Here is a 16,894-nt window from a genome sequence, read left to right on the forward strand (position 1 = left end):
AGAATTAATAGCAGTCACCACCGGATCCACTGTCAGGATGATCCATCCTCTCTCCTTCATCAGCTTCAGATCCCACTGTTTCCCTGAGCAGGAAGGTTTGGAATTGAAAATACAGAGGACATTAAACTACATTCACTCAGTACATGGCACTCATTTTGGTTTATAAGCTGGAAATTGAGCCATCAGTGCAGTGTCAAGAGTGTCAGGATGGCCGAGTGGTCTAAGGCGCTGCGTTCAGGTCGCAGTCTCCTTTGGAGGTGTGGGTTCGAATCCCACTTCTGACAAGTGTCTTTTGCGAGGTGGATACATTTTTGGACTTTTTTTTTCCAAGCACCCGTATCAAAAACAATGTCAACAGTTTCTGTAAATTATCGATAAGATCTATTGTCCGTTGCTTGCACTAATTTCCTGAAGTTGGCTAAATCGCAGTAAATCGGTAAAGCGGGAAATCACAGCATCTTCAACAAATCGTGATAGAGGGGCAGAGATAAAGGTTTCGACCCTACATATCAAGAGCGCAGCTGTCAATAGTTCAGCAGGTTCACAGTGCAGAAGGTTCAGTGGCACCAGGGTCCCCTGCGTCCCAATCACAGCTGGTTTTTAACTTCTGTATTCAGGGCATGGGAGGGGTGTGTTGCATCGTGCACACACGGTGCCTGTTTCGCAGATAAGTTTTTATAAATACACAGAGAATAATATAGAGTCATTGGCCACGAGGAACACCTTCCCTGACCTTTTATTCTCTCCGGTTCCACGTCACCGCGCCTACCATCCAACTCCAAAACTCGGGGGAGACTAACACTCCCTACCTCCCTTGGTGTGCATCATAGGCGTGCCCATGACGAACACAACATTTCTCCTTAACCAATACAAAACAAACATAGCTGCTCAAAAAAAAGATACTATACTAATCCAGTATACAAGAATAGTACACAACAAGAAATGCCACATTCAGTCAATCCACCCCGAATCCTTGCAGCCGCGTTGAGCATGGCGGTCGAGGACTCAAACTGTACCGTTCAAGTCCTTGTCTCAGAGGCACTGAGTTGATTGGTATGGAGCCAGGCACCTCCTGATCTGAATCTTGAACTGGCTCCAAATTCTGCATGTCCACACCCCTTGTAGTAGATGATTGAGAATTAGTAGCAGTCACCACCGGCCATGTGCACTGGCTCAAACTTCTGCATGTCCACACCCCATGTAGTCGATGATTGAGAATTAGTAGCAGTCACCACCGAATTTACTGTCAGGATGATCCATCCTCTCTCCTTCATCAGCTTCAGATCCCACTGTTTCCCTGAGCAGGAAGGTTTGGAATTGAAAATACAGAGGACATTAAACAACATTCACTCAGTACATGGCACTCATTTTGGTTTATACGCTCGAAATTGAGCCATGAGGAACGTGTGAAGAGTGTCAGAATGGCCGAGTGGTCTAAGGCGATGCGTTCAGGTCGCAGCCTCCCTTGGAGGTGTGGGTTCAAATCCCACTTCTGACAAGTGTATTTTGCGAGGTGGATACATTTTTGGAAAAAAATTTCCCAAGCACCGTATCAAAAACAATGTCAACAGTTTCTGTAAATTATCGATAAGATCTATTTTCCGTTGCTTGCACTAATTGCCTGAAGTTGGCTAAATCGCAGTAAATCGGTAAAGCAGGAAATCACAGCATCTTCAACAAATCGTGATAGAGGGGCCGAGATAAAGGTTTCGACCCTACATATCAAAAGCGCAGCTGTCAATAGTTCAGCAGGTTCACAGTGCAGAAGGTTCAGTGGCACCAGGGTCCCCTGCGTCCCAATCACAGCTGGTTTTTAACTTCTGTATTCAGGGCATGGGAGGGGTGTGTTGCATCGTGCACACACAGTGTCTGTTTTGCAAATAAGTTTTAATAAATACACAGAGAATAATATAGAGTCATTGGCCACGAGGAACACCTTCCCTCACCTTTTATTCTCTCCGGTTCCGCGTCACCGCGCCTACCATCCAACTCCAAAACTCGGGGGGAGACTAACACTCCCTACCTCCCTTGGTGTGCATCATAGGCGTGCCCATGACGAACACAACATTTCTCCTTAACCAATACAAAACAAACATAGCTGCTCAAAAAAAAGATACTATACTAAACCAGTATACAAGAATAGTACACAACAAGAAATGCCACATTCAGTCAATCCACCCCGAATCCTTGCAGCCGCGTTGAGCATGGCGGTCGAGGACTCAAACTGTACCGTTCAAGTCCTTGTCTCAGAGGCACTGAGTTGATTGGTATGGAGCCAGGCACCTCCTGATCTGAATCTTGATCTGGCTCCAAATTCTGCATGTCCACACCCCCTGTAGTAGATGATTGAGAATTAGTGGCAGTCACCACCGGCCATGTGCACTGGCTCAAAATTCAGCATGTCCACACCCCATGTAGTAGATGATTGAGAATTAATAGCAGTCACCACCGGATCCACTGTCAGGATGATCCATCCTCTCTCCTTCATCAGCTTCAGATCCCACTGTTTCCCTGAGCAGGAAGGTTTGGAATTGAAAATACAGAGGACATTAAACTACATTCACTCAGTACATGGCACTCATTTTGGTTTATAAGCTGGAAATTGAGCCATCAGTGCAGTGTCAAGAGTGTCAGGATGGCCGAGTGGTCTAAGGCGCTGCGTTCAGGTCGCAGTCTCCTTTGGAGGCGTGTGTTCGAATCCCACTTCTGACAAGTGTCTTTTGCGAGGTGGATACATTTTTGGACTTTTTTTTTCCAAGCACCCGTATCAAAAACAATGTCAACAGTTTCTGTAAATTATCGATAAGATCTATTGTCCGTTGCTTGCACTAATTTCCTGAAGTTGGCTAAATTGCAGTAAATCGGTAAAGCGGGAAATCACAGAATCTTCAACTAATCGTGATAGAGGGGCAGAGATAAAGGTTTCGACCCTACATATCAAGAGCACAGCTGTCAATAGTTCAGCAGGTTCACAGTGCAGAAGGTTCAGTGGCACCAAGGTCCCCTGCGTCCCAATCACAGCTGGTTTTTAACTTCTGTATTCAGGGCATGGGAGGGGTGTGTTGCATCGTGCACACACGGTGCCTGTTTCGCAGATAAGTTTTAATAAATACACAGAGAATAATATAGAGTCATTGGCCACGAGGAACACCTTCCCTGACCTTTTATTCTCTCCGGTTCCACGTCACCGCGCCTACCATCCAACTCCAAAACTCGGGGGAGACTAACACTCCCTACCTTCCTTGGTGTGCATCATAGGCGTGCCCATGACGAACACAACATTTCTCCTTAACCAATACAAAACAAACATAGCTGCTCAAAAAAAAGATACTATACTAATCCAGTATACAAGAATAGTACACAACAAGAAATGCCACATTCAGTCAATCCACCCCGAATCCTTGCAGCCGCGTTGAGCATGGCGGTCGAGGACTCAAACTGTACCGTTCAAGTGCTTGTCTCAGAGGCACTGAGTTGATTGGTATGGAGCCAGGCACCTCCTGATCTGAATCTTGAACTGGCTCCAAATTCTGCATGTCCACACCCCTTGTAGTAGATGATTGAGAATTAGTAGCAGTCACCACCGGCCATGTGCACTGGCTCAAACTTCTGCATGTCCACACCCCATGTAGTCGATGATTGAGAATTAGTAGCAGTCACCACCGGATTCACTGTCAGGATGATCCATCCTCTCTCCTTCATCAGCTTCAGATCCCACTGTTTCCCTGAGCAGGAAGGTCTGGAATTGAAAATACAGAGGACATTAAACAACATTCACTCAGTACATGGCACTCATTTTGGTTTATACGCTCGAAATTGAGCCATGAGCAAGGTGTGAAGAGTGTCAGGATGGCCGAGTGGTCTAAGGCGCTGCGTTCAGATCGCAGCCTACCTTGGAGGTGTGGGTTCAAATCCCATTTCTGACAAGTGTATTTTGCGAGGTGGATACATTTTTGGTCTTTTTTTTCCCAAGCACCGTATCAAAAACAATGTCAACAGTTTCTGTAAATTATCGATAAGATCTATTTTCCGTTGCTTGCACTAATTGCCTGAAGTTGGCTAAATCGCAGTAAATCGGTAAAGCAGGAAATCACAGCATCTTCAACAAATCGTGATAGAGGGGCCGAGATAAAGGTTTCGACCCTACATATCAAAAGCGCAGCTGTCAATAGTTCAGGAGGTTCACAGTGCAGAAGGTTCAGTGGCACCAGGGTCCCCTGCGTCCCAATCACAGCTGGTTTTTAACTTCTGTATTCAGGGCATGGGAGGGATGTGTTGTATCGTGCACACACGGTGCCTGTTTCGCAGATAAGTTTTAATAAATACACAGAGAATAATATAGAGTCATTGGCCACGAGGAACACCTTCCCTGACCTTTTATTCTCTCCGGTTCCACGTCACTGCGCCTACCATCCAACTCCAAAACTCGGGGGAGACTAACACTCCCTACCTCCCTTGGTGTGCATCATAGGCGTGCCCATGACGAACACAACATTTCTCCTTAACCAATACAAAACAAACATAGCTGCTCAAAAAAAAGATACTATACTAAACCAGTATACAAGAATAGTACACAACAAGAAATGCCACATTCAGTCAATCCACCCCGAATCCTTGCAGCCGCGTTGAGCATGGCGGTCGAGGACTCAAACTGTACCGTTCAAGTCCTTGTCTCAGAGGCACTGAGTTGATTGGTATGGAGCCAGGCACCTCCTGATCTGAATCTTGATCTGGCTCCAAATTCTGCATGTCCACACCCCCTGTAGTAGATGATTGAGAATTAGTAGCAGTCACCACCGGCCATGTGCACTGGCTCAAAATTCAGCATGTCCACACCCCATGTAGTAGATGATTGAGAATTAGTAGCAGTCACCACCGGATCCACTGTCAGGATGATCCATCCTCTCTCCTTCATCAGCTTCAGATCCCACTGTTTCCCTGAGCAGGAAGGTTTGGAATTGAAAATACAGAGGACATTAAACTACATTCACTCAGTACATGGCACTCATTTTGGTTTATAAGCTGGAAATTGAGCCATCAGTGCAGTGTCAAGAGTGTCAGGATGGCCGAGTGGTCTAAGGCGCTGCGTTCAGGTCGCAGTCTCCTTTGGAGGCGTGTGTTCGAATCCCACTTCTGACAAGTGTCTTTTGCGAGGTGGATACATTTTTGGACTTTTTTTTTCCAAGCACCCGTATCAAAAACAATGTCAACAGTTTCTGTAAATTATCGATAAGATCTATTGTCCGTTGCTTGCACTAATTTCCTGAAGTTGGCTAAATTGCAGTAAATCGGTAAAGCGGGAAATCACAGAATCTTCAACTAATCGTGATAGAGGGGCAGAGATAAAGGTTTCGACCCTACATATCAAGAGCACAGCTGTCAATAGTTCAGCAGGTTCACAGTGCAGAAGGTTCAGTGGCACCAAGGTCCCCTGCGTCCCAATCACAGCTGGTTTTTAACTTCTGTATTCATGGCATGGGAGGGGTGTGTTGCATCGTGCACACACGGTGCCTGTTTCGCAGATAAGTTTTAATAAATACACAGAGAATAATATAGAGTCATTGGCCACGAGGAACACCTTCCCTGACCTTTTATTCTCTCCGGTTCCACGTCACCGCGCCTACCATCCAACTCCAAAACTCGGGGGAGACTAACACTCCCTACCTTCCTTGGTGTGCATCATAGGCGTGCCCATGACGAACACAACATTTCTCCTTAACCAATACAAAACAAACATAGCTGCTCAAAAAAAAGATACTATACTAATCCAGTATACAAGAATAGTACACAACAAGAAATGCCACATTCAGTCAATCCACCCCGAATCCTTGCAGCCGCGTTGAGCATGGCGGTCGAGGACTCAAACTGTACCGTTCAAGTGCTTGTCTCAGAGGCACTGAGTTGATTGGTATGGAGCCAGGCACCTCCTGATCTGAATCTTGAACTGGCTCCAAATTCTGCATGTCCACACCCCTTGTAGTAGATGATTGAGAATTAGTAGCAGTCACCACCGGCCATGTGCACTGGCTCAAACTTCTGCATGTCCACACCCCATGTAGTCGATGATTGAGAATTAGTAGCAGTCACCACCGGATTCACTGTCAGGATGATCCATCCTCTCTCCTTCATCAGCTTCAGATCCCACTGTTTCCCTGAGCAGGAAGGTCTGGAATTGAAAATACAGAGGACATTTAACAACATTCACTCAGTACATGGCACTCATTTTGGTTTATACGCTCGAAATTGAGCCATGAGCAAGGTGTGAAGAGTGTCAGGATGGCCGAGTGGTCTAAGGCGCTGCGTTCAGATCGCAGCCTACCTTGGAGGTGTGGGTTCAAATCCCATTTCTGACAAGTGTATTTTGCGAGGTGGATACATTTTTGGACTTTTTTTTCCCAAGCACCGTATCAAAAACAATGTGAACAGTTTCTGTAAATTATCGATAAGATCTATTTTCCGTTGCTTGCACTAATTGCCTGAAGTTGGCTAAATCGCAGTAAATCGGTAAAGCAGGAAATCACAGCATCTTCAACAAATCGTGATAGAGGGGCCGAGATAAAGGTTTCGACCCTACATATCAAAAGCGCAGCTGTCAATAGTTCAGCAGGTTCACAGTGCAGAAGGTTCAGTGGCACCAGGGTCCCCTGCGTCCCAATCACAGCTGGTTTTTAACTTCTGTATTCAGGGGATGGGAGGGGTGGGGGTGTTGCGTCGTGCACACACAGTGCCTGTTTTGCAGAGAAGTTTTAATAAATACACAAAGAATAATATGGAGTCTTTAGCCAAGAGGAACACCTTCCCCTACCTTTTATTCTCTCCGATTCCACATCACCGCACCTACCATCCAACTCCAAAACTCGGGGGAGACTAACACTCCCTACCTCCCTTGGTGTGCATCATGGGCGTGCCCATGACGAACACAACATTTCTCCTTAACCAATACAAAACAAACATAGCTGCTCAAAAAAAAGATACTATACTAATCCAGTATACAAGAATAGTACACAACAATAAATACCACATTCAGTCAATCCACCCCGAATCCTTGCAGCCGCGTTGAGCATGGCGGTCGAGGACTCAAATTGTACCCTTCAAGTCCTTGTCTCAGAGGCACTGAGTTGATTGGTATGGAGCCAGGCACCTCCTGATCTGAATCTTGAACTGGCTCCAAATTCTGCATGTCCGCACCCCCTGTAGTAGATGATTGAGAATTTGTAGCAGTCACCACCGGCCATATGCACTGGCTCAAAATTCTGCAAGTCCACACCCCATGTAGTAGATGATTGAGAATTAGTAGCAGTCACCACAGGGTCCACTGTCAGGATGATCCATCCTCTCTCCTTCATCAGCTTCAGATCCCACTGTTTCCCTGAGCAGGAAGGTCTGGAATTGAAAATACAGAGGACATTAAACAACATTCACTCAGTACATGGCACTCATTTTGGTTTATAAGCTGGAAATTGAGCCATCAGTGCAGTGTCAAGAGTGTCAGGATGGCCGAGTGGTCTAAGGGGCTGCGTTCAGGTTGCAGCCTCCCTTGGAGACGTGGGTTCAAACCCCACTTCTGACAAGTGTCTTTGCAAGGTGGATACATTTTTGGACTTTTTTTTCCAAGCACCCTTATCAAAAACAATGGCAACAGTTTCTGTAAATTATCGATAAGATCTATTGTCCGTTGCTTGCACTAATTGCCTGAAGTTGGCTAAATCGCAGTAAATCGGTAAAGCAGGAAATCACAGCATCTTCAACAAATGGTGATAGAGGGGCCGAGATAAAGGTTTCGACCCTACATATCAAAAGCACAGCTGTCCATAGTTCAGCAGGTTCACAGTGCAGAAGGTTCAGTGGCACCAGGGTCCCCTGCGTCCCAATCACAGCTGGTTTTTAACTTCTGTATTCTAGGCATGGGAGGGGTGTGTTGCATTGTGCACACACAGTGCCTGTTTCACAGATAAGTTTTAATAAATACACAGAGAATAATATAGAGTCATTGGCCACGAGGAACACCTTCCCTGACCTTTTATTCTCTCCGGTTCCACATCACCGCGCCTACCATCCAACTCCAAAACTCAGGGGAGACTAACACTCCCTACCTCCCTTGGTGTGCATCATAGGCGTGCCCATGACGAACACAACATTTCTCCTTAACCAATACAAAACAAACATAGCTGCTCAAAAAAAAGATACTATACTAAACCAGTATACAAGAATAGTACACAACAAGAAATGCCACATTCAGTCAATCCACCCCGAATCCTTGCAGCCGCGTTGAGCATGGCGGTCGAGGACTCAAACTGTACCGTTCAAGTCCTTGTCGCAGAGGCACTGAGTTGATTGGTATGGAGCCAGGCACCTCCTGATCTGAATCTTGAACTGCCTCCAAATTCTGCATGTCCACACCCCCTGTAGTAGATGATTGAGAATTAGTAGCAGTCACCACCGGCCATGTGCACTGGCTCAAAATTCAGCATGTCCACACCCCATGTAGTAGATGATTGAGAATTAGTAGCAGTCACCACCGGATCCACTGTCAGGATGATCCATCCTCTCTCCTTCATCAGCTTCAGATCCCACTGTTTCCCTGAGCAGGAAGGTCTGGAGTTGAAAATACAGAGGACATTAAACAACATTCACTCAGTACATGGCACTCATTTTGGTTTATAAGCTGGAAATTGAGCCATCAGTGCAGTGTCAAGAGTGTCAGGATGGCCGAGTGGTCTAAGGCGCTGCGTTCAGGTTGCAGTCTCCTTTGGAGGCGTGGGTTCGAATCCCACTTCTGACAAGTGTCTTTTGCGAGGTGGATACATTTTTGGACTTTTTTTTTCCAAGCACCCGTATCAAAAACAATGTCAACAGTTTCTGTAAATTATCGATAAGATCTATTGTCCGTTGCTTGCACTAATTTCCTGAAGTTGGCTAAATCGCAGTGAATCGGTAAAACGGGAAATCACAGCATCTTCAACAAATCGTGATAGAGGGGCAGAGATAAAGGTTTCGACCCTACATATCAAGAGCGCAGCTGTCAATAGTTCAGCAGGTTCACAGTGCAGAAGGTTCAGTGGCACCAGGGTCCCCTGCGTCCCAATCACAGCTGGTTTTTAACTTCTGTATTCAGGGCATGGGAGGGGTGTGTTGCATCGTGCACACACGGTGCCTGTTTCGCAGATAAGTTTGAATAAATACACAGAGAATAATATAGAGTCATTGGCCACGAGGAACACCTTCCCTGACATTTTATTCTCTCCGGTTCCACGTCACCGCGCCTACCATCCAACTCCAAAACTCGGGGGAGACTAACACTCCCTACCTCCCTTGGTGTGCATCATAGGCGTGCCCATGACGAACACAACATTTCTCCTTAACCAATACAAAACAAACATAGCTGCTCAAAAAAAAGATACTATAATAATCCAGTATACAAGAATAGTACACAACAAGAAATGCCACATTCAGTCAATCCACCCCGAATCCTTGCAGCCGCGTTGAGCATGGCGGTCGAGGACTCAAACTGTACCGTTCAAGTCCTTGTCTCAGAGGCACTGAGTTGATTGGTATGGAGCCAGGCACCTCCTGATCTGAATCTTGAACTGGCTCCAAATTCTGCATGTCCACACCCCTTGTAGTAGATGATTGAGAATTAGTAGCAGTCACCACCGGCCATGTGCACTGGCTCAAACTTCTGCATGTCCACACCCCATGTAGTCGATGATTGAGAATTAGTAGCAGTCACCACCGGATTCACTGTCAGGATGATCCATCCTCTCTCCTTCATCAGCTTCAGATCCCTCTGTTTCCCTGAGCAGGAAGGTCTGGAATTGAAAATACAGAGGACATTAAACAACATTCACTCAGTACATGGCACTCATTTTGGTTTATACGCTCGAAATTGAGCCATGAGGGAGGTGTGAAGAGTGTCAGGATGGCCGAGTGGTCTAAGGCGCTGCGGTCAGGTCGCAGCCTCCCTTGGAGGTGTGCGTTCAAATCCCACTTCTGACAAGTGTATTTTGCGAGGTGGATACATTTTTGGACTTTTTTTTTTCCCAAGCACCGTATCAAAAACAATGTGAACAGTTTCTGTAAATTATCGATAAGATCTATTTTCCGTTGCTTGCACTAATTGCCTGAAGTTGGCTAAATCGCAGTAAATCGGTAAAGCAGGAAATCACAGCATCTTCAACAAATCGTGATAGAGGGGCCGAGATAAAGGTTTCGACCCTACATATCAAAAGCGCAGCTGTCAATAGTTCAGCAGGTTCACAGTGCAGAAGGTTCAGTGGCACCAGGGTCCCCTGCGTCCCAATCACAGCTGGTTTTTAACTTCTGTATTCAGGGCATGGGAGGGGTGTGTTGCATCGTGCACACACAGTGTCTGTTTTGCAAATAAGTTTTAATAAATACACAGAGAATAATATAGAGTCATTGGCCACGAGGAACACCTTCCCTGACCTTTTATTCTCTCTGGTTCCACGTCACCGCGCCTACCATCCAACTCCAAAACTCGGGGGGAGACTAACACTCCCTACCTCCCTTGGTGTGCATCATAGGCGTGCCCATGACGAACACAACATTTCTCCTTAACCAATACAAAACAAACATAGCTGCTCAAAAAAAAGATACTATACTAAACCAGTATACAAGAATAGTACACAACAAGAAATGCCACATTCAGTCAATCCACCCCAAATCCTTGCAGCCGCGTTGAGCATGGCAGTCGAGGACTCAAACTGTACCGTTCAAGTCCTTGTCTCAGAGGCACTGAGTTGATTGGTATGGAGCCAGGCACCTCCTGATCTGAATCTTGAACTGGCTCCAAATTCTGCATGTCCACACCCCCTGTAGTAGATGATTGAGAATTAGTAGCAGTCACCACCGGCCATGTGCACTGGCTCAAAATTCAGCATGTCCACACCCCATGTAGTAGATGATTGAGAATTAGTAGCAGTCACCACCGGATCCACTGTCAGGATGATCCATCCTCTCTCCTTCATCAGCTTCAGATCCCACTGTTTCCCTGAGCAAGAAGGTCTGGAATTGAAAATACAGAGGACATTAAACAACATTCACTCAGTACATGGCACTCATTTTGGTTTAAAAGCTGGAAATTGAGCCATCAGTGCAGTGTCAGGATGGCTGAGTGGTCTAAGGCGCTGCGTTCAGGTCGCAGTCTCCTTTGGAGGCGTGAGTTCAAATCCCACTTCTGACAAGTGTCTTTTGCGAGGTGTATACATTTTTTGACTTTTTTTTTCCAAGCACCCGTATCAAAAACAATGTCAACAGTTTCTGTAAATTATCGATAAGATCTATTGTCCGTTGCTTGCACTAATTTCCTGAAGTTGCCTAAATCGCAGTAAATCGGTAAAGCGGTAAATCAAAGCATCTTTAACAAATCGTGATAGAGGGGCAGAGATAAAGGTTTCGACCCTACATATCAAGAGCGCAGCTGTCAATAGTTCAGCAGGTTCACAGTGCAAAAGGTTCAGTGGCACCAGGGTCCCCTGCATCCCAATCACAGCTGGTTTTTAACTTCTGTATTCAGGGGATGGGAGGGGTGGGGGTGTTGCGTCGTGCACACACAGTGCCTGTTTTGCAGAGAAGTTTTAATAAATACACAAAGAATAATATGGAGTCTTTAGCCACGAGGAACACCTTCCCCTACCTTTTATTCTCTCCGATTCCACATCACCGCACCTACCATCCAACTCCAAAACTCGGGGGAGACTAACACTCCCTACCTCCCTTGGTGTGCATCATGGGCGTGCCCATGACGAACACAACATTTCTCCTTAACCAATACAAAACAAACATAGCTGCTCAAAAAAAAGATACTATACTAATCCAGTATACAAGAATAGTACACAACAATAAATACCACATTCAGTCAATCCACCCCAAATCCTTGCAGCCGCGTTGAGCATGGCGGTCGAGGACTCAAACTGTACCGTTCAAGTCCTTGTCTCAGAGGCACTGAGTTGATTGGTATGGAGCCAGGCACCTCCTGATCTGAATCTTGAACTGGCTCCAAATTCTGCATGTCCACACCCCCTGTAGTAGATGATTGAGAATTAGTAGCAGTCACCACCGGCCATATGCACTGGCTCAAAATTCTGCAAATCCACACCCCATGTAGTAGATGATTGAGAATTAGTAGCAGTCACTACAGGTTCCACTGTCAGGATGATCCATCCTCTCTCCTTCATCAGCTTCAGATCCCACTGTTTCCCTGAGCAGGAAGGTCTGGAATTGAAAATACAGAGGACATTAAATAACATTCACTCAGTACATGGCACTCATTTTGGTTTATAAGCTGGAAATTGAGCCATCAGTCTGGTGTCAAGAGTGTCAGGATGGCCGGGTGGTCTAAGGTGCTGCATTCAGGTCACAGTCTCCCTTGGAGACGTGGGTGCAAACCCCTCTTCTGACAAGTGTCTTTTGCGAGGTGGATACATTTTTGGACTTTTTTTTCCCAAGCACCCTTATCAAAAACAATGTCAACAGTTTCTGTAAATTATCGATAAGATCTATTGTCCGTTGCTTGCACTAATTGCCTGAAGTTGGCTAAATCGCAGTAAATCGGTAAAGCAGGAAATCACAGCATCTTCAACAAATCGTGATAGAGGGGCCGAGATAAAGGTTTCGACCCTACATATCAAAAGCACAGCTGTCAATAGTTCAGCAGGTTCACAGTGCAGAAGGTTCAGTGGCACCAGGGTCCCCTGCATCCCAATCACAGCTGGTTTTTAACTTCTGTATTCAGGGCATGGGAGGGGTGTGTTGCATCGTGCACACACAGTGCCTCTTTCACAGATAAGTTTTAATAAATACACAGAGAATAATATAGAGTCATTGGCCACGAGGAACACCTTCCCTGACCTTTTATTCTCTCCGGTTCCACGTCACCGCGCCTACCATCCAACTCCAAAACTCGGGGGAGAATAACACTCCCTACCTCCCTTGGTGTGCATCATAGGCGTGCCCATGACGAACACAACATTTCTCCTTAACCAATACAAAACAAACATAGCTGCTCAAAAAAAAGATACTATACTAAACCAGTATACAAGAATAGTACACAACAAGAAATGCCACATTCAGTCAATCCACCCCGAATCCTTGCAGCCGCGTTGAGCATGGCGGTCGAGGACTCAAACTGTACCGTTCAAGTCCTTGTCGCAGAGGCACTGAGTTGATTGGTATGGAGCCAGGCACCTCCTGATCTGAATCTTGAACTGGCTCCAAATTCTGCATGTCCACACCCCCTGTAGTAGATGATTGAGAATTAGTAGCAGTCACCACCGGCCATGTGCACTGGCTCAAAATTCAGCATGTCCACACCCCATGTAGTAGATGATTGAGAATTAGTAGCAGTCACCACCGGATCCACTGTCAGGATGATCCATCCTCTCTCCTTCATCAGCTTCAGATCCCACTGTTTCCCTGAGCAGGAAGGTCTGGAATTGAAAATACAGAGGACATTAAACAAAAATTCACTCAGTACATGGCACTCATTTTGGTTTATAAGCTGGAAATTGAGCCATCAGTGCAGTGTCAAGAGTGTCAGGATGGCCGAGTGGTCTAAGGCGCTGCGTTCAGGTGGCAGTCTCCTTTGGAGGCGTGGGTTCGAATCCCACTTCTGACAAGTGTCTTTTGCGAGGTGGATACATTTTTGGACTTTTTTTTTCCAAGCACCCGTATCAAAAACAATGTCAACAGTTTCTGTAAATTATCGATAAGATCTATTGTCCGTTGCTTGCACTAATTTCCTGAAGTTGGCTAAATCGCAGTAAATCGGTAAAGCGGGAAATCACAGCATCTTCAACAAATCGTGATAGAGGGGCCGAGATAAAGGTTTCGACCCTACATATCAAGAGCGCAGCTGTCAATAGTTCAGCAGGTTCACAGTGCAGAAGGTTCAGTGGCACCAGGGTCCCCTGCGTCCCAATCACAGCTGGTTTTTAACTTCTGTATTCAGGGCATGGGAGGGGTGTGTTGCATCGTGCACACACAGTGCCTGTTTTGCAGAGAAGTTTTAATAAATACACAGAGAATAATATAGAGTCATTGGCCACGAGGAACACCTTCCCTGACCATTTATTCTCTCCGGTTCCACGTCACCGCGCCTGCCATCCAACTCCAAAACTCTGGGGAGACTAACACTCCCTACCTCCCTTGGTGTGCATCATAGGCGTGCCCATGACGAACACAACATTTCTCCTTAACCAATACAAAACAAACATAGCTGCTCAAAAAAAAGATACTATACTAATCCAGTATACAAGAATAGTACACAACAAGAAATGCCACATTCAGTCAATCCACCCCGAATCCTTGCAGCCGCGTTGAGCATGGCGGTCGAGGACTCAAACTGTACCGTTCAAGTCCTTGTCTCAGAGGCACTGAGTTGATTGGTATGGAGCCAGGCACCTCCTGATCTGAATCTTGAACTGGCTCCAAATTCTGCATGTCCACACCCCTTGTAGTAGATGATTGAGAATTAGTAGCAGTCACCACCGGCCATGTGCACTGGCTCAAACTTCTGCATGTCCACACCCCATGTAGTCGATGATTGAGAATTAGTAGCAGTCACCACCGGATTCACTGTCAGGATGATCCATCCTCTCTCTTTCATCAGCTTCAGATCCCACTGTTTCCCTGAGCAGGAAGTTCTGGAATTGAAAATACAGAGGACATTAAACAACATTCACTCAGTACATGGCACTCATTTTGGTTTATACGCTCGAAATTGAGCCATGAGGGTGGTGTGAAGAGTGTCAGGATGGCCGAGTGGTCTAAGGCGCTGCGTTCAGGTTGCAGCCTCCCTTGGAGACGTGGGTTCAAACTCCTCTTCTGACAAGTGTCTTTTGCGAGGTGGATACATTTTTGGACTTTTTTTTTTCAAGCACCCTTATCAAAAACAATGTCCACAGTTTCTGTAAATTATCGATAAGATCTATTTTCCGTTGCTTGCACTAATTGCCTGAAGTTGGCTAAATCGCAGTAAATCGATAAAGCAGGAAATCACAGCATCTTCAACAAATCGTGATAGAGGGGCCGAAATAAAGGTTTCGACCCTACATATCAAAAGCGCAGCTGTCAATAGTTCAGCAGGTTCACAGTGCAGAAGGTTCAGTGGCACCAGGGTCCCCTGCGTCCCAATCAGAGCTGGTTTTTAACTTCTGTATTCAGGGGATGGGAGGGGTGGGGGTGTTGCGTCGTGCACACACAGTGCCTGTTTTGCAGAGAAGTTTTAATAAATACACAAAGAATAATATGGAGTCTTTGGCCACGAGGAACACCTTCCCCTACCTTTTATTCTCTCCGATTCCACATCACCGCACCTACCATCCAACTCCAAAACTCGGGGGAGACTAACACTCCCTACCTCCCTTGGTGTGCATCATGGGCGTGCCCATGACGAACACAACATTTCTCCTTAACCAATACAAAACAAACATAGCTGCTCAAAAAAAAGATACTATACTAATCCAGTATACAAGAATAGTACACAACAATAAATACCACATTCAGTCAATCCACCCCGAATCCTTGCAGCCGCGTTGAGCATGGCGGTCGAGGACTCAAACTGTACCGTTCAAGTCCTTGTCTCAGAGGCACTGAGTTGATTGGTATGGAGCCAGGCACCTCCTGATCTGAATCTTGAACTGGCTCCAAATTCTGCATGTCCACACCCCCTGTAGTAGATGATTGAGAATTAGTAGCAGTCACCACCGGCCATATGCACTGGCTCAAAATTCTGTAAGTCCACACCCCATGTAGTAGATGATTGAGAATTAGTAGCAGTCACCACAGGGTCCACTGTCAGGATGGTCCATCCTCTCTCCTTCATCAGCTTCAGATCCCACTGTTTCCCTGAGCAGGAAGGTCTGGAATTGAAAATACAGAGGACATTAAATAACATTGACTCAGTACATGGCACTCATTTTGGTTTATAAGCTGGAAATTGAGCCATCAGTCTGGTGTCAAGAGTGTCTGGATGGCCGGGTGGTCTAAGGTGCTGCATTCAGGTCACAGTCTCCCTTGGAGACGTGGGTTCAAACCCCTCTTCTGACAAGTGTCTTTGCAAGGTGGATACATTTTTGGACTTTTTTTTTCAAGCACCCTTATCAAAAACAATGGCAACATTTTCTGTAAATTATCGAAAAGATCTATTGTCCGTTGCTTGCACTAATTTCCTGAAGTTGGCTAAATAGCAGTAAATCGGTAAAGCGGGAAATCACAGCATCTTCAACAAATCGTGATAGAGGGGCAGAGATAAAGGTTTCGACCCTACATATCAAGAGCGCAGCTGTCAATAGTTCAGCAGGTTCACAGTGCAGAAGGTTCAGTGGCACAAGGGTCCCCTGCGTCCCAATCACAGCTGGTTTTTAACTTCTGTATTCAGGGCATGGGAGGGATGTGTTGTATCGTGCACACACGGTGCCTGTTTCGCAGATAAGTTTTAATAAATACACAGAGAATAATATAGAGTCATTGGCCACGAGGAACACCTTCCCTGACCTTTTATTCTCTCCGGTTCCACGTCACTGCGCCTACCATCCAACTCCAAAACTCGGGGGAGACTAACACTCCCTACCTCCCTTGGTGTGCATCATAGGCGTGCCCATGACGAACACAACATTTCTCCTTAACCAATACAAAACAAACATAGCTGCTCAAAAAAAAGATACTATACTAATCCAGTATACAAGAATAGTACACAACAAGAAATGCCACATTCAGTCAATCCACCCCGAATCCTTGCAGCCGCGTTGAGCATGGCGGTCGAGGACTCAAACTGTACCGTTCAAGTCCTTGTCGCAGAGGCACTGAGTTGATTGGTATGGAGCCAGGCACCTCCTGATCTGAATCTTGAACTGGCTCCAAATTCTGCATGTCC

At 46.0% G+C, this 16,894-nt stretch overlaps 5 non-coding genes across 5 annotated transcripts; all 5 read left to right on the forward strand.

The window, feature by feature from the left end:
- Positions 1 to 201: 201 nt before the first annotated feature.
- Positions 202 to 284, forward strand: TRNAL-CAG (transfer RNA leucine (anticodon CAG)). Its single transcript has one exon. It is a non-coding gene; the product is annotated as a tRNA-Leu (tRNA).
- A 2,345-nt stretch (positions 285 to 2,629) lies between these two features.
- TRNAL-CAG (transfer RNA leucine (anticodon CAG)) lies at positions 2,630 to 2,712 on the forward strand. The gene has a single exon. It is a non-coding gene; the product is annotated as a tRNA-Leu (tRNA).
- Positions 2,713 to 5,056: 2,344 nt separating this feature from the next.
- On the forward strand, positions 5,057 to 5,139 carry TRNAL-CAG (transfer RNA leucine (anticodon CAG)). Its single transcript has one exon. It is a non-coding gene; the product is annotated as a tRNA-Leu (tRNA).
- Positions 5,140 to 8,699: 3,560 nt separating this feature from the next.
- Positions 8,700 to 8,782, forward strand: TRNAL-CAG (transfer RNA leucine (anticodon CAG)). Its single transcript has one exon. It is a non-coding gene; the product is annotated as a tRNA-Leu (tRNA).
- A 4,771-nt stretch (positions 8,783 to 13,553) lies between these two features.
- Positions 13,554 to 13,636, forward strand: TRNAL-CAG (transfer RNA leucine (anticodon CAG)). Its single transcript has one exon. It is a non-coding gene; the product is annotated as a tRNA-Leu (tRNA).
- The last annotated feature ends 3,258 nt before the right edge of the window (positions 13,637 to 16,894 follow it).

The sequence above is a fragment of the Pleurodeles waltl genome, unplaced genomic scaffold, assembly GCF_031143425.1.
Source record: "Pleurodeles waltl isolate 20211129_DDA unplaced genomic scaffold, aPleWal1.hap1.20221129 scaffold_39, whole genome shotgun sequence".
Taxonomy (NCBI): domain Eukaryota; kingdom Metazoa; phylum Chordata; class Amphibia; order Caudata; family Salamandridae; genus Pleurodeles; species Pleurodeles waltl.